This window comes from Tachyglossus aculeatus, unplaced genomic scaffold (genome assembly GCF_015852505.1).
Source record: "Tachyglossus aculeatus isolate mTacAcu1 unplaced genomic scaffold, mTacAcu1.pri scaffold_82_arrow_ctg1, whole genome shotgun sequence".
NCBI classification, from domain to species: Eukaryota; Metazoa; Chordata; class Mammalia; order Monotremata; family Tachyglossidae; genus Tachyglossus; species Tachyglossus aculeatus.
In genome coordinates, this window is record NW_024045094.1 from 1,408,394 (window position 1) to 1,427,246 (window position 18,853).

Genomic DNA, 18,853 nt, shown 5'->3' on the forward strand with positions numbered 1-18,853 from the left:
AGTGTTCTGCACTCAGTAAGTGCTCAATAAATATTACTGAATGAGTGAATGATTTTCCAAGCTGGGGGAAGAAACCCCCCTGCACCACCAAGTCACTTTTAATCAGTCCTGCCTTAGGCATGTTGGGACTCGGGGCAGTGCACTGTCCTTCCATAACAGAGCCCTATAGTCACTCCAGTGGGACCCAGTGGGAGGGCGGTGGCCTCCCTGGAATCCGAGGAGGGATCTGCTTCAGACCCAGTAGATCCCCTTCTCCAGAACGTTCTCATCCGCCTGTCGCTAACGATCATCAGGAACAGGCGGATGACCGAGAAGGTAAACCCCAGGACCATGTGGCTGTTTATCAGCAGGAGAGAGGTTCCCTTCATATTAAACAAAATGCTCGGTGTGATCGTCTGCCGCCCATAGAGGAGGACGTAGAGGGTGACCAGGGCGATGACCCTGTTGGCTGCCGCGACCACGGGCATCGCCCTAGAGAAGCGGCTGGGCCCGTGGATGTGTCAGACTTGCCGATGGTGCCTGTAGAGGACGAGCACCATGTAGCCGCAGGCCATGGTCATAGGTCCCACGAAGAACAGATTGCACAGGGCCAAAACGACCACAATGGCCAGGATATTTGCCTCAGTGGCACTGATGGTCGAGCAGTATTTGAGGTCCAGTGTGAGTTGGACGCTGCTGTTGTTCTGGGGACCGGTCATGTACTACTGACCCCGTCGAGACTACTGTATCAGCCTGCTCTCCGATCTCCCATCTTCTTGTCTCTCCCCGCTTCAATACATACTTCACGCTGCTGCCCGGATTGTCTTTGTCCAGAAACGCTCTGGGCATGTTAATCCCCTCCTCAAAAATCTCCAGTGGCTACCAATCAACCTACGCATCAGGCAGAAACTCCTCACCCTCGGCTTCAAGGCTCTCCATCACCTCGCCCCCTCTTACCTCACCTCCCTTCTCTCCTTCTACAGCCCAGCCCGCACCCTCTGCTCCTCTGCCGCTAATCTCCTCACCGTGCCTCGTTCTCGCCTGTCCCGCCGTCGACGCCCGGCCCACGTCATTCCCCTGGCCTGGAATGCCCTCCCTCCCCACGTCCGCCAAGCTAGCTCTCGTCCTCCCTTCAAGACCCTACTGAGAGCTCACCTCCTCCAGGAGGCCTTCCCAGACTGAGCCCCCTCCTTCCTCTTCCCACCCTCCCCCCTCCATCCACCTCGCCTTACCTCCTTCCCTTCCCCACAGCACCTGTATATATGTATATATGTTTGTACGTATTTATTACTCTATTTCTTCATTTATTTTACTTGTACATATCTATTCTATTTATTTTATTTTGTTAAAATGCTTTGTTTTGTTCTCTGTCTCCCCCTTCTAGACTGTGAGTCCACTGTTGGGTAGGGACCATCTCTACATGTTGCCAACTTGTACTTCCCAAGCGCTTTGTACAGTGCTCTGCACACAGTAAGCGCTCAATAAATACTATTGATTGATTGATTGATTGATATATTTGTACATATTTATTACTCTATTTATTTTATTTTGTTAATAAGTTTGGTTTTGTTGTCTGTCTCCCCCTTCTAGACTGTGAGCCCGCTGTTGGGTAGGGAACCGTCTCTAATATGTTGCCAAATTGTACTTCCCAAGCGCTTAGTACAGTGCTCTGCACGCAGTAAGCGCTCAATAAATACGATTGAATGAATGAATGAATGAATGCATATCAGGACAGTAACGCTAATCAACATGTTGAGGACCCAGGAGAGGGCACAGAAGGGAACGATGTACTGGGGTAACTTGGCTTTGGCTCCTGCCCACCGGGTGTTGCCGGGGCTGATGGTGACGGCCTGGAAGATGCTCAGGAGGCAGGTTGTGCAGATGGCAAGACCCCGGGCCATCCGGTACAGGTAAATGAGGACTTTACATCCAACCGCATCCAGGATGTTTCTCCAGCCCCAAACTGACAAGACTTCCAGGATTCAATTGGTGAGGAGGATAATGGTGTTGGCCAAGACCAGGTGGGCGAGGATCAGGTCGGAGAAGCTGGGCTTGTGGCTGGTGGAGATAACACTTGCATAGAACAAGAGGAGGAAGACGTTCACTAAGACTCCAATGCTGATCTGCCACAGAATCGCAGTGCCATAGGAGAGCTCCGTGCCATCCATCCTCTCCACACCTCAGTTAGAAGAAGAGGAGGGCTCCAGCAGAGTGACCTGGTATGGGGAACGAGATAGAGAGAATGTGAGAAAGCAGAGAAAGCACTAAAGCACTCCGAACATGCTTAGTCCCTGGAGCCCGGCCCTCCTTGGTGACATGGTGAAGCCACGTAATAACAGTGTGGCCTACTAGTAATGATAGTAATTGTATTTGTTAAGCACTTACTATACTGAGAAGCAGTATGGCTCAGTGGAAAGGGCGCGGGCCTGGGAGTCTGAGGTCATGGGTTCGAATCCCGGCTCCATCAGTTGTCAGCTGTGTGACCTTGGGCAAGCCACTTAACTTCTCTAAGCCTCAGTTCCTTCTTCTGTAAAATGGGGATGAAGACTGTGAGCCCCACATGGGACAACCTGATTACCTTGTATTCCCCCAGCGCTTAGAACAGTGCTTTGCACATAGTAACTGCTTAACAAATGCCATTATTATTATTATTATATGCCAGGCACTGTTCTAAGCACTGAGGTAGACACAAGATAATTGGGTTGGATAAAGTCCCTGTCCCAAATCGGGCTCACGGTCTTAATCCCCATTTTACAGATGAGGTAAATGTGGTCCAGAGAAGATAAGCGACTTGCCCAAGGTCACACAGCAGACAAATGGTTGAGCCGGCTCTAAAACCCATGACCTTCTGACTTTTAGGCCCATGTTTTATCCACTGGAAAGAGCATGGGCCTGGGATTCATTGTATTCTCCCAAGTGCTTAGTACACAGCTCTACACACAGTCAGCGCTCAATAAATAGGATTGACTGATTGAATGACTGACTCATAGAGGACCTGTAATCTTAACAAATACCATTATTATTATTATTATTATTATTATTATTATTATTATTATTATTATTATCCAGATTCTGTCAATTACCTGCTGTGTGACCTTGGGCACGTCACTTAATTTCTCTGTGCCTCAATATTCTCAACTTTAAAATGGAGATTCAATACCTGTTCTCCCTCCTATCTAGATTGGGAGCCCCATGCGGGACAGAGACTGTGTCCAACCTAATTAACATGTAACTACCCCACTGCTTAGAACAGTGTTTGAGGCTTAGTAAACACTTCTCAAATACCATAAAAAACCCAACCTGGCCCAGCTGGACAAGGAGACTTGGCATGTGACAGGCTAAAGGCCCAAAGATCAAAACATCTCTAGAATCTGCCCTTTCCTTTCCATCCAAACTGCTACTATGCTGATCCACCCACTTATCATATCCCAATTTGATTGCTGAGTCAGCTTCCTTGCTGGTCTACTTGCCTACAGACACTTCCCAATCCAGTCCTTTCTTCATTCTGCTGCCCATGTCGTTTTTCTAAAATAACTCATTCAGTCCACATCTCCCGACTCTTCAAGAGCCTCCAGGGATTGCTCATCCACCTCCACATCAAACAGTAACTCCTTACCATCGGCTTTAAAGCTGTCAGTCAGCTATCCTACCTACCTCACTGTTCTTCTGCTATAAACCATCCCATATTCTATCATCAACCTACTCACTGTACCTCTATTTTGTCCTCCTTGATGGAGACCCCTCGTCCATGTCCCCGATCTGGCCTGAAACTCTTTCCTTCATAGTTGATGCAACACCAGTCTTCCCACTGAAAGCCCTCCTTTTTTTAAAAAAAATATATTATTTGTTAAGGGCTTACTCTGCAAGCACTATTCTGAGCACTGAGATCGATACAAGAAAATTAGTTTGGAAACAGTCCATGTTCCCCAGAGGGCTTACAGTCGTAATCAGCATATTACACATGGATAACTAAGGCAAAGGGAAGTTAGGTGATTTGCCCAAAGTCACCCAGCAGACAAGTGGCAGACTGGGACCCAGATCCTTTGGACTTCCAGACCCAAGCTCTATCCACTAGACCACACTGCTCCTCCATTACAAAGGATAGCATTCTTATGTGCACAATGTCGTCAGGACTATGGGTTCTGCATTGATGTTTTTGGACAAACACACTCATAGGTGAATTTCACCATCAGAGGTGTCCTCAAATATCAAGGATGTGTGTGTCTATGTGTGTGTGTGTGTGTGTGCGTGTGTGTGTGTGTGTGTGTGCCCACTTCGTGGGAGCCATGGGGGAAATGGTTTCCTTAGCTTGTGGGAACTGGTCTCCTAGCCATGCTCATTCCAAATCTCTTGTAGACCTGAGAGTTTCCAGTCAGAGTTGGAAAGATACAGAATGGTGGCTTCCTGGTATGTTCGCTCTTTGAAGTCTGTTCTTTTCAGCCACGATTCTCCCTTAAATTCCTCTCCTGTTTTTGCTCTAAAGCACCAAGGGAAAAGTTGGGAGGGAAGGCCAAAGGACGACTTTGGAAATGAGAAGAAACCTGATGGAAAAATAGAGGACCATGGTCTTTTTCACCAAGAACAGCAGTATGGAATTCTATCAATCAATAAATCAATTTATTGAGCACTTGCTGTGTGCAGTGAACCGTACTAAGTGCCCAGGAGAGTACAATAAAACAGTAGGTGCCCACAATGAGCCTATAGTCTAGAGGATTCCTCCTGGGACATTTTAAGAAAATGTTAATTGTCAAAAATCTCCAGTGGCTATCAATCAACCTACGCATCAGGCAGAAACTCCTCACCCTTGGCTTCAAGGCTGTCCATCACCTCGCCCCCTCCTACCTCACCTCCCTTTTCTCCTTCTACAGCCCAACCAGCATCCTCCGCTCCTCTGCCGCTAATCTCCTCACCGTGCCTCGTTCTCGCCTGTTCCACCATTGACCCCCGGCCCATGTCATCCCCCTGACCTGGAATGCCCTCCCTCCCCACATCCACCAAGCTAGCTCTCGTCCTCCCTTCAAGGCCCTACTGAGAGCTCACCAGGAGGCCTTCCCAGACTGAGCCCCCTCTTTCCTCTCCCCCTCCTCCCCCTCTCCATCCCCCTACCTTACCTCCTTCCCTTCCCCCAGCACCTTGTATATACGTATATATGTTTGTATGTATTTATTACCCTATTTATTTATTTATTTATTTTACCTGCACATATTTATTCTACATATTTTATTTTGTTAATATGTTTTGTTTTGTTCTCTGTCTCCCCCTTCTAGACTGTGAGCCCACTGTTGGGTAGGGACCGTCTTATATGTTGCCAACTTGTACTTTCTAAGCGCTTAGTACAGTGCTCTGCACACAGTAAGTGCTCAATAAAGACGATTGAATGAATGAATGAAAGTAAATGTTAATTGACAATCAATAGTATTTATTGAGCAACTATGGTGTTCACAGCTCTGTATTAAGTAGAAATTGAAAATAGAGTTCTTAAATGTGATCCCCTTCCTCAAGGAGTTTTTAATCTACTATTAATGCTTGAGTGTCTATTGGGTGCAGAGAGCATTGTACCAATACCTTGGGAGGGGACAAGCGAATTAGTTGACAGAATCCTTGCCATCAAACATTTTACAACAAATAGAACTGCCTCAGCACTGTAGTAACCATCTAGGTGCATACAGTAGAATCAGTAGCTCTCAAGAACCTTACAATCTAGTAAGACATAGACACATTAAGATAACAGATTTGTCTGATTATTTTTCCTCCCATTACAACATTGATCATCATAAACCTTGAAGACACTTAAAGAACTAGTGCTATTCTATCTTGTCTCAATTAAGCTCTTAAAGCTTACATGGGTCATATTTATTGCATATTGCCTATTTTTCCTTTAATATTTTTGAATGTTGTTCTGGTGCATTTAGCTTGGGCAACTTGGAGAAACAGCATGGCTCAGTGGAAAGAGCACGGGCTTTGGAGTCAGAGGTAGTGGGTTCAAACCCCGGCTCCGTCAATTGTCATCTGTGTGACTTTGGGCAAGTCACAACTTCTCTGTGCCATGATTACCTCACCTGTAAAATGAGGACGAAGACTGTGAGCCACGTGGGACAACCTGATCACTTTGTAACCTCCCCAGCGCTTAGAACAGTGCTTTGCACATAGTAAGCGCTTAATAAATGCCATAATTATCATTCTTATTAACAAAAGGTTCACTCTCCTGCACCACAACATCTGTGAGATTGTCTCTCTCTCTGCATCGTGCTCCAAGAGAAGGAGATAAGTCTCAGATGGGATATGAGAATGAGGGGGAAAGGGTGTAGGGTCATCTACGTCTGCACTGAAAGAACAGTAGTGAGGGGAGGAATAGGGCAAGAGGACAAGGAAGAAGTTTGTCCTTGTGTAAACAGCAAGGGCTTGGGGGTCACAGGGCCTGTGTTCTAATCCCAGCTCTGCTACTTGTCTGCTGTGTGACCTTGGGCAAGTCACATAACTTCTCAGTGCCATAGTTTTCAGAACTCTATAAAAGAGATTCAATACCTGTTCTCCCTCCTGATTAAACTGTGAGCCCTATGTGGGACAAGAACTGCGTCTGACCTGATTGATTGGTACATGTCTACTGACTCTGTTCCATTGTACAGTTCTCTGCACACACTAAGTGCTCAGTGAAAACAATGATTGATTGATTAGCAATGGAATCCATGCCAGCACTTAGAATGGTGCTCTACACACAGCAAAGATTTAACAAATACCACAAAAAAGAGAATGGAGGGAAGTAAGGAGACCGACAGTGGGAAGCTAGAAAGAAGACTAGAGGGAGGTGGATGCAGTCAAGAAGAATTGGACCACTAACCTCTGTTGCTCTACTCTGTGCCGTCCCCACCCCCATTGTGGACCCCAGGGCTTAGTGGAGATCTCTGTGGTCCTGCCATCTCTGCCCACCACCCATCCTATTCCTCTAAGACTGTGGAAATACTTCTGTGTCAGTGATATCTCGAATGGTGGCTGAGAGGGACGGGAACTGTCTTCAACTAGACCATGGTCACTGTAGCCCTGCTTCTCTGAGAGATAAGGCTGTGGAATAATAATAATAACGTTGACATTTGTTAAGCGCTTACTATGTGCCAAGCACTGTTCTAAGCGCTGGGAGAGATACAAGGTAATCAGGTTGTCCCAAGTGGGGCTCACATTCTTAATCCCCATTTTTCAGATGAGGTAACTGAGGCACAGAGAAGCTAAGTGACTTGCCCAAAGTCACACAGCTGACAAGTGGCAGAGCCGGGATTAGAACGCACGACCTCTGATTCCCAAGCCCCGGCTCTTACCACTGAGCCACGTTGGAAGGAGGGAAGGGGAGCAGGGTGAGACACAGGGAGATGTGTGCTTTGCAATCCCCTCTCTCTGTCCCAGTCCCCCCCCCCCGCCCACCAGCCGACACCTGAGGGCTATCTGGGAACCATTCTGAGCTCTTAGTGGCCACCTTAGTGGCAACACTTTGTCTCCTACACAATGAGATAAGAACTGATTCTTTTCTGAGTCCTTGGATAGGTGGCGATCCAGTCTATTATTAAGAGAACCTTTGCAACAGAGATTCTGGGAATGGGAAGGTGGAAGCCCTGGGAAAAGGCTCTTCAGGGATGACCAGCCCTGATTCCCATCCCGGAGCTCCAGTCTGAAGCTGCGGAGTTCCATTGGAAAGACCGGAAACCGCCCTGACAGAGAAACGGGTTCATCCTACTCACCCAACTCCATTGTTCGTGCTGGCTGGGAGGGCAGCTCACGGGTAGTCAGACTCTTGCAGGACAGGGTTGAGGCAGCATTTATCAGCCACTTTCCTCACCTCTTCCCTTTCTCAGCGAGTGATTAGTGTGTGTTGTGAATGAGTGACTCTCTGAGCACTAATTCGCTCTGACACTCAAACTGAGACATTTCTGCAAATGCCCAGACTCCCCTCCCTGCTGCCCACCAGTCAAGGAGAAGATGAGCCCAGCTCTCTCCATGCAATTACCTGCTAATAATTGAGCAACAGAGATACCCATGGAGAGACATGGTGGCATCAGTTCTATATCCTGCAGCCCCGGTGACATCCCAACTCTCACCCACAGCCCATCTCTGCCAGGAGCCAAGCCTGCGTCTGTATTGGGTGTCTGACAGTCTCACTGGCGGGGTCGCACAGGGCCACAGGTGCTACTGTGCCCCAGCCCCCCATTACCCGCACCCCCATCTTTGTGTCTCAACAACATCGATCTGCTAAGCCAGAAGGAGGGAAAATTTGGAGGGGAGAGCGGGTGGACTGATTGGAAGCTGCTCAGCCTTATTCCAGATTCCTGGGCCCAGCAATGAGTCCTTCCCTGCGGGAACCCAAGGAGCATCCTCTCAAAGATCTCTCACAGTGCAAACCTTCACCTATCAACAGGCCTAGGACGAATCATTCAGTCAGTTAGTAGTACTGATTGAATGTCTATTGAATGCTCATTGTGGGAATGTATCTACCAACTGTTATATCGTACTCTCCCAAGTGCTTAGTACAGTGTTCTGCACACAGTAAGTGTTTAAAAAATATGATGGATGGATTGATTGAGAACTAAGACAGATGTCACAGGGGAGAGACTGGAGGCAGGAAGACCAGTTAGAAGGCTGAGGCACCTGTCCAGATGGGAGGTGATGAAGGCTTGCAACTTGGTGGTCATTGTTTGGGTCAATCAGTCAGTCACTCAGTCATATTTATTGACCACTTGTTGTGTGCAGAGCACTGTACCAAGCACTTGGGAGAGTACAATATGAGGAGCAGCATGACTTAGTGGAAAGAGCCCGGGCTTGGGAGTCAGAGGTCATGGGTTCTAACCTGGCTCTGCCACTTGTCAGCTGTGTGACTTTGGGCAAGTCACTTCACTTCTCTCTGCCTCAGTTACTTCATCTGTAAAGTGGGGATTAAGACTGTGAGCCCCACGTGGGACGACTTGATTACCTTGTATCTACCACAGAGCTTAGGACAGTGCTTGGCACATAGTAAGCACATAACAAATACCAACGTCATTATTATTACAGTATAGCTATGGAACAGACCCATTCCCTGCTCACAACGAGTTTATTATCTAGAGGGGGAGATAAACATTAATATAAATAAATAAAATGACAAATATGTGCATAAGTGCTGTGGGGCTGGGAGGGGGAATGAATAAATGGACCAGTCAGAACGATATAGAAGGGAGTGGGAAAATAGAAAAGGAGAGCTTGGTCAGGAAAGTTCTCTTGAAGGAGATGTGACTTTATTAAGCTTGAAGGGCGGGGGGAGTAATTGTCTGTTTGGGAGGAGAGTGCTCAATAAAGAAGATTGAACGAATGAAGGATCCCTCCCCTCAAGAAAGTTTCAATCTTAGGTGGGGGAGGACTGACACTAAGAGAAAAATGGAGTTGTGGAAATGAGTTCGTACTTCAAAAACAGACTGTATAGGCTCTGTATAGAGGTATTCCCAGAGACTGCGTGCACACGACCCAGAGTCTCAGAGTCCTCTCCACGCCACCCAGGACTCCTTAGGACAGTTAAGCCAGTTTGGTGACGCTTTGGATAAAGTTCCTGCCCTTTCCTGTGACTTAGTTCCCCCATACATTCTGGTAATAAAAGAGAAGAAAAAAATGCAATTGTCCACCTGCCATGACTCAGACTCAAACCAAGGTTTCTGTGGCCATAACACAGCCCACTAACCACTATATGATCACGGCATGCCCCTATTAAACTACTTGAACCCTTTTCCTCAGATAGATTTATAAATCGCTGCATTCTGCTACTTCCACTTGCTATCGTTCTCTCTGAAGATTTTCAATTCCAAGTTCCTGCCCTAGAACGTCTCCACCTCTTAGCTCATCTCCCTTTTATCAATCAATCAATCAATTGATTGGATTTATTGAGCACTTAAAGTGTGCATAGCACCGCACTAAAGGCTTGGGAAAATACAATATAACAGAGTTGGAAGACCAGTTCCCTGCCCACAACCAGCTTACAGTCTAGATGGGGGACATACATTAATATGAATAAATTGATTACAGATATGGACATTAGTGCTATTGGGTCTCTGGAGAATTTCAACAACACTGTCTGTAGTTCATTGGCTTGCCGAGTGGTTTTTGGTGTGCATTAACGTGCACGTGCATGAGTTTGATGTTTGTAGTCTGAGGAAAGGGGAGAAGCTCTACTTCTCTCCAGCCAAGATCAGGCTGAGGTTCTGGCAGACCCAAACTCAAAAAGGCCAGTTAGTCAACCTCCCTCACCAATCTACCCAGTAGAGTGGGGAATGAGGCCCAGAAAAGGGGACAAGATTTATTATTATTATTATTATTGCATTTGTTAAACACATACTATATGCCAGACACTGTTCTAAGAGCTGGGGTCGATACAAGACAATCAAATTAGACAGGGCACCTTTCCCACATGAAGCTCACTGTCTTAATCCCCACTTTACAGTTCAAGTAACTGAGGCATTGGGTCCCATTTTAGGACTTCCTTACCCTTGCAAGGGCCTGAAAGTTAACAGGCACCAAGCATTCTCCCATCTCTGTCTGCTCTTCCAAACAAGCAATCAATCAGTCATATATCAATATATGAGCATCTACTGGATGCCAAGCACAGTACTAAGCACTTGGGAGAGTAAAATAGAATTAGTAGATATGCTCCTTAGCCTCAGATCGCTTACAATCTGTCAGAGAAACAGACATCTGCACTCCTATTTACTAAAATCACAATAATCAAACCAAAAAAAGTCATCATTTTCTCAACTCAAAAAAACTATTCACACCCGAATGGAACTCGAAGCCACAATCCCTGGCTTAATAATAATAACAATTGTGGAATTTGTTAAGTGCTTAATATGTGCCAGGCACTGTGCTAAGCACTGGGGTGGATACAAGCAAATTGAGTTGGACATATTCCCTGTCCCACATCGGGCTCGCAGTCTCAATCCCCATTTTACAGATTAGATAGGTGAGGCAAAGAGAAGTGAAATGATTTGCCCAAGGTCACACAGTAGACAATTGGCAGAGATGGGATTAGAACCCATGACCAGTTCTGCGCTCTATCCACTCTGTCACACTTCCTCACGAGGCTGAGAAAGGCTATCCTTATCCATCAGGCCACCGGGGCCCTGTAGGAAGAGTTTATATTCCCAAAATGTTAATAGATCAATTGATAGATAGATTGTTAGATCAATAAGTGCCATGGGGCTGGGAAAGGGAATGAATAAAAGTAATAAGTCGGGAATGCAGGAGGGAATGGGAGAAGATGAAAGGAGGGCTTAGTCAGTGAAGGCCTCTTGGAGTACCTTCAGTGAGGCTTTGAAGGTAAGGAGGAAGATTGGGTGGAGAGAAAGAGGCTGAAATACCTGTTCTTTTACTTAGACTGTGACCCCATGCAGGACACAGACAGAGCTCAATCTTATTATCCTGTAGCTACTTTAGGGCTTAGTACAGTGCTTGACACAGAGTAACCACTAAACAGGTACCACAGTTATTATTACATTAATTAAATCCATCAGATCATAGCTCTTCCTACCTTCAAAGCCTCCTAAAATCCCACCTCCTCCTGGAAGCTGCCTCCCATTTTTTATGAACTTATTTGAATCTTCCTCAGCTCTCATGTATATATGTGTACTAATTTATTCCTTTTGACTGTTCTAGTTGTAAATGTTTTTGTTTACCTCTCCCATTATAGTATAAGCTCCTTTTAGACAGGAAAAATGTCAGTTCTTTACCTTGGGGAGGCCACTTCACTTCTTTGTGCTTCAGTTAACTCATCTGTACAAAGGGGGTGAAGGCTCTGAGCCCCATGTGGGACAGAGGCTGTGTCCAATCGATTTCCTTGAATTCATCCCAGTGCTTAGTATAGTGCCTTGCACTTTTTGAGAACTTAACAAATGCCATTATTATTATTATTATTATTATTATTATTATTATTATTATTACTGTGGGTTTAGGAGAGTATAGTAGAGTTAATAGTAAGGGTATAGACTGCAAACTCATTGTGGGCAGGGAGTGAGTTGTATTATACTCAAGTGCTTAGTAACTGATCTGCACAAGGTAAGCACTCAATAAATATGATGGAATAATTGAAGGATCCCTCTCCTCAAGAAGCTTTCAATCTAAGGTGGGAAAGAACTGATACTAACAGAAAAAAGAAAAGGGGGTTGCAGAAATGAGCTTATAAGTAAATAACAGGCTTCATAATCTATGCTACTCTCGGAGTTTGAGTGCACAAGAGTTTAGATGACTTTATGGCCCTGAGGCTCAGAGTCTTCTCTTACCCAACCCTGTATTACTTACGGGGATCCAGGCAGTCTGGTGACTATTTGGAAAAAAATGTCTGCCCTTTCCCTTTGTCCCTCATTTCAATTAGACAGATAACTACAACTATTAGTGAATACAGCAGACCTGGAATCTTGTTCTATTGAGTGTTCCCATAAAGCAATAAGTGTGTCGGGGAATTAGCTCAGATTGTAGAGTGCTTGCTTAGCATGCGAGAGGTAGGGGGATCGATGCCTGCATTCTCCAATTTTTTTGAAACCCTTGTTTTTTGGTTAGCTAATGGTCCCAGGAAGGCATGGCGGGATCTGAGCCAATTAATCAGTGGTATTCCTTCAATGCTTACCATTTGCAGAGCCATGTACCCCGCACTTGGGAGTGTACACTACAATAGAGTTGGTAGATCCATTTTCTCCCCACCAACATTCAAGTGATGCTATTTATTGGGCGCTTACAGTGTGCAGAGCACTGTACTAAGTGCTAGGGATAGAACAATATAACAAGACTTGGTTAGACACGTTCCCTGCCCACAGTAAGCTTACAGTCTCAAGGTGGAGGTTTCCACATTATTTCATTCCCTCTGGTGGCAGAAGAAACTGAGATGGGATTTTTCTCTTATGTGTAATCAATCTCAGAGCCTTGTCCAGTATAGCTTCACAGAAAGGTGGGCATTAAATATTGTGGCTTAGTTCCCCCATACATTACAGGCATAAAAAAAAGAAGAAAATGATTCATGTGCCCAGATGCCATGACATAGATTCGAACCGAGGCTGCTGTGGTCACAACACAGAGTACTAACCACTATAGCATCACAACATAACACTGGGACACTTTTTACACTAACAGACTCCTCTTCTTCAGATTGCTGTATAAATCGCTGAATGCTGCACCTTTTGGTTACTGTCATTCTCTCCGAAGTTTTTCAGTTTCATGTTCCTGCCCCAGAATCTCTCACCTCTTAGCACATCCCACTCTAATCAATCAATCAATCAATCAATCAATCGTATTTATTGAGTCCTTACTGTGTGCAGAGCGCTCTACTAATTGTTTGGGAGAGTACAACTACAACAAAGTTGATAGACACATTCCCTGTCCACAAACGAGCTTACAATCTAGAATGGGACACAGACATTAAGATAAAAAATGAATTATGGTAGGAATATAAGTGCTGTGGGGTCTCTGGAGGATTTCAACAGCACTGTTTGTGGTCCATTACCTTGGCACGTGGTTTCTGGTTTGCATGAGCATGGTGTACATGCGTTTGACATCTGTTGTTTGGAAAGCGGGGCAAACCTCTCCTCCCCAGCCAAAATCAGGCTGAGATTCTGGTGGACACGAATTCAAGCAATCCAGTTAGTCCCCTCCCTTGCCAATCTACCCGGTAAAGAGGGGAATGAGCCCCATAAGAGGGGAGAGGGTTTATTATCATTATTATAGTATTTGTTAAACACTTACTACATGCCAGAAACGGTTCTAAACTCTGGGGTAGATACAAAATAATCAGGTTGGACACAGTCCCTGTCTCACATGGGCCTCACAGTCTTAGTCCCCATTTTACAGACGAAGGAATTGAGGTGTTGGGTCCCACTCGGTTCCTCCCCTCACCCTCTTCAAAAGTCCTGAATGTTGGCAGCCTCCAAACACTCTTCCATCTCTCTCTGCTCTTTCAATCAATCAATCAATCAATCAATCCATCAATCAATCAGCTGTATTAATGAGCACCTATTGAGTGAAGAGCACTGTATTGAGCACTTGGAAGAGTCAAATAGAATTATCAGACATGCTCCTTAACCGCAAATTGCTTACAATCTGTGGGGTAACAGCCATCTGCACTCCTATTTATTAAGATCACAAAAATCGAACAAAAAAATTTCATTTTTTTCTCAATTCAGAAAAACCTTTTCTCACCCTGAATGGGACTCAAAGCCAAAATCCCTGGCTTAGGAGGGCAATCCTTATCCATTAAACCACTAGGGCCCTGTAGGAGAAGTTTATAGTCAAAGTTTATAGTCCCAAAATTTTGATAGACCAATTGATAGATTGCTAGAACAGTAAGTGCTGTGGGGCTGGAAAGGAGAATGAATAAAAGGAGCAAGTCAGGGCAATGCAGATGGGAGTGGGAGTAGAGGAAAGGAGGGCTTAGTCAGGAAAGGCCTCTAGGAGGAAATGTGCCTTCAAAGAGGCTTTGAACATGGGGAGAATCATGTCTTGTTGGGTGGAGAGGAAGGAACTGAAATACCTGTTCTCCTTCCTACTTAGATGGTGACCCCATCTAGGATAGGGACAGAGCCCAATCTGATTATCCTGTAGCTACCCTAGGGCTTAGTACAGTGCCTGACACATAGTAAACTCTTAACTAATTTCCCACCTCTACCTGGAAGCTTTCCTCCATCTCTTATGAACTAATCTAATCCACCTCAGCTCTCATGGGTGTATGGGTGTGCATTCATTTCTTTTGACTGTACTAGTTGTAAATGTTTTGGTTTGCCTCCCTCATTATAGTGTAAACTCCTTTTAGGCAGGAAACACGTCACTTCTTTATTCTATTTATTTATTCTTTATTTTCCAGGCATCTGGTACAGTGCTGCTTCAGGTGGGCACCTAATATATACTACTCATACTACTACCCTAATTAATTTCCAACATCCCAAATTAAGCCAACCAGATTTATAGCGTTATTCATTCAAATAGTAGTGATGGCAGGGAATTCAGAAGGGCAGGGATTCTAATCCTAGCTCCACCATTTGTTTTGTCTGCTGTGTGACCGTGGGCAAGGAACTTCATTTCTCTGTGCCTCAATTACCTTATCTGTATAAAGGGGGTAAAGACTTTGAGCCCCAGTTGGGACAGGGACTGTGTCCAACCTAATTTGCTTTTACTCACCCCAGCGTTTAGTACAGTGCTTTGCACATAGTAAGAATTTAACAAATGCTATTATTATTATAATTATTATTACTATATGCCTAGCTGAGTATATTAGAATTAATAAGCATTCATAAGCTAGTTGTGGTCAGGGAATTAGTGTGTTTATTGTTGTATTGTACTCTCTCAAGTGCTTAGTAATTGCTCTGCACAAGGTAAGCACTCAGTAAATATAATTGAGTGAATGAAGAATCCCTCCCCTAAAGAAGATTTCGATCTAAGGCTGGGGAGGATTTATACTAAGAGAAAAAAGGGAAAGGGGTTGCAGAAATGAGTTCATACTTAAATAATAGACTGTATAAGCTATGTACAGAAGTATTCTCAGAGATTTAGTGCACAGGTATTTAGGTGACAAAACAGTTCCGAGGCTCAGAGCCGTTTCCTATCCCACCTTGTATTACTTACGAAGACCCAAGCAGTCAGGTGACTCTTTGAAAGAGTGTCCACCCTTTCCCCCCTCCCTTATTTCGATTGGACAGATAACTGCAAATATTAGTGAATACGGCAGACCTGAAATCTTGTTCTATTGAGTGTGCCCCTAAAGTAATAAGTGTGTTGGGGAATTAGCTCAGATAGTAGTGTGCTCGCTTAGCATGTGAGAGGTAGCAGGATCGATGCCCGTGTTCTCCACTTTTCTTGAAACCCCTGTTTTTTGGATAGATGAGGGTCCCAGGAAGGCATGGCAGGATCTGGGCCACAGTATTTATTCAGTGCTTACCATGGACAGTGCTTACTGTGTGCAGAGCACTGTACCAAGCGCTTGTACAGTACACTACAACAGAGTTGGTAGCTATGTTTCCTCCCCACAGACATTCAAAAGATAGTACTTATTGGGTGCTTATAGCGTGCAGAGCACTGTACTAAGCACTTGGGAGATTACCATCTAACAAGCGTTGGTAAACAGGCTCCCTGCTGACAACGAGTTTACAATCTGGAGGCGGAGGTTGCTGCTTCATTTCATTTCCTCTCTGGTGGCAGGAGGAATTGAGCTGGGCTTTTTCTCTTATGTGTAATCAAGATCAGTTTTGTCAAGTATAGGCTCCCATAGCGGGGGACATTAAATACTGTGGCTTAGTTCCCACATACACTCTGTGGATAAAAGCAAAGGAAAAAGAAAACGATTCGAGTGTCTGCCATGAGTCAGACTCAAACCGAGGTTGCTGCAGCCACAACAGAGTACTAACCACTCCACGATCACGGTGCGCCACAGGCTATCCTATCCCTACCATCTTCTTCAGATCGCTTTATAATTTGCTGAATTATGCTGCTATTATGTTTACTATCGTTCTCTCCGAAGTTTTTCACTTCTGAGTTTCTGCCCCAGAACTTTTCCACCTCAATCAATCAATCAATCGATCAGTCAACTATATTTATTGAGTGCTTACTGTGTACAGAGCACTGTATTAAGCGCTTGAGAGAATACCATACTACAGAGTTGATAGACACATTCCCTGATCACATTCTAGAAGGGTAGACATATTAACATAAATAAATGAATTATAGGTATGGACATATCTGCTGTGGAATCTCTGGAGAGTTTTGACAATGCTGTTTGTCTTTCATTAGCTCCGCAAATGTTTTTTGGTGAGTTTGTGCAGCTGAATGCATGGGTTTGGTGTTAGTTGTTTGGGGGAATGGTGGGAACCCCTTCTTCTCCTCAGGAAGATTAGATGGACCCAAACTCAAAAAGCCCAGATAGGTCCCCTCCCTCACTAAACTGCCCAGAAAAGAGGAGATTGAAGCCCAGAAGAGGGGAGAGGGATTATTATTATTATTATTATTATTATTATCATTGTTGTTCTATTTGTTAAGCACTTACTATATGCCAGATACTTTTCTAAGCAGTGGGGTAGATACATGATAATCAGGATGGACACAGTCCCTGTCCCCTAGGGGGCTCACAGTCTTAATCCCCATTTTACAGATCAGGTAACTGAGGTGTTGAGTCCCACTTCAGGCCTTCCCTCTCCCTCCAAGGGCCTGGAAGTTGGCAGGCACCGAGCACTCTCCTGTCTCTCTCTGCTCTTCCAATCAATCAGTCAATTAGCCAATCAATCAGTCATATTGATGAGCACCTATTGAATGCTGAACACTGTACTAAGCACTTGGGAGAGTAAAATACAATTAGTAGACATCCTCCTTAACCTCAAAGTGCTTACAATCTGTCAGGGAAATGAACATCTGCATCTCATTTTATTAAAATACTAAAATCAAACAAAAATATCATCATTTTCTCAATTAAAAGAAAGCCACTTGTACCCCAAATGAGACTTGAACCCACAATTCATGGTTGAGAAGGCTGGTGTTTTATCCATTAGGGAACAAGGACTGTGTAAGGGGATGTGTTTAAAACTTCTCCCGACATTGATAGATCATTCCAGGACACTAATCTGTATTATCAATCAATCAATTGCAGAACCTAATACTCTATTGCTTCCTCCTATTGGTAATTTCTTTTAGCACCTGCATCGCTAGACTGTAAACTCATCATCTAAGTTCACTGTGGGCAAGAAACGTTTTTTATCAACTCTGTTATGTTGTACTCTCCCAATTGCTAAGTACTGTTTTCTGCTCTCAGAAGTGTCCAATAAATATCATTGATTGATTGATTGATTGATATCTCCTGCTACATTACAAAGCCCTTGAGGACAGGGACCATGTTCATTAATATCATTGTATTCATCAAGGGCTTAGTTGAGTGCCCTACACTCATGCCATGTTCAATAACTTATTTGCTTACATTTATATTTTATATTATTATTTGTCTGTCTCCCCCTCTGGACTGTAAGCTCACTGTGGGCAGGGAATGTGTTTATTGCTATATTGTACTCTCCCCAGAGCTTTGCACACAGTAAGCGCTCAATAAATACGATTGAATGAATGAATCACTTCTACTGTTTGATTGACTGGTTTGAAGATCTGATGGGGAGAGGGAAAGAGACTCTTTGAAAATCAGAGGTGGCACAATCCAAGAGATCTCTGCACGTGGAGCCATTTTAACCTCTACCATTGTTCTTTATATCTGAGAAGCCGGAATAGACAAACTCTTGAGTGGATTCTGTAATCCCTGGGGCAACAAATGCAGAAGCATTACCTCATTAGTCTAGGGGGGTCTGAATCAGGAGGAGCTCTGAAGCTTAGGGGTTAGCATGCTGACCTTGTAAACCAGTGGTTATGACTTCAAAGTGCAGAGGGGCCTAATTTTTTTTCTTTCCCGGAAGCGAATGTGAAAACAACTTTTTCTTTTCCTCATCTCGGGGATCCCCAGTGAATAGAGGAAAGGCTACTCCCTTCCGGTCTCAGCAGCTCTGACCAGAGTCCTTGAGGTTCTCTCTGTCTCTCTGCTCCATCTCCCAACACCTTTCCCTCCTCAGATTGTCCAGAGGAGGAAGCTGCAAGAATCCAGACCTCAGGGCAGACAATGGAAAGGGAGAGCAAAAGCCAAGTGTTCTATACACAGTAAACCCTCAGTAATTACAACTGATTGGGATAAAATTAGGTTTGGGACTTTAGTGAAGGCAATAAAATTGTCAGGGGTGGGGCTTGAACCACCAACTTTTCAGTAGTTAACCAAATGCACTAACTCATTGCTCCACAGAGACATCAACAGCACTTCCTCCAAGCTTAGTCCACTCCAAGTTCTCATGACTTGACCCTATCTGCCAAATGGAGCCTA

General features: G+C 44.7%; 1 pseudogene; it reads right to left on the minus strand.

Annotated features, from left to right (window-relative positions):
- Positions 1 to 113: 113 nt before the first annotated feature.
- LOC119924124 lies at positions 114 to 2,147 on the minus strand (annotated as a pseudogene).
- Positions 2,148 to 18,853: the final 16,706 nt, after the last annotated feature.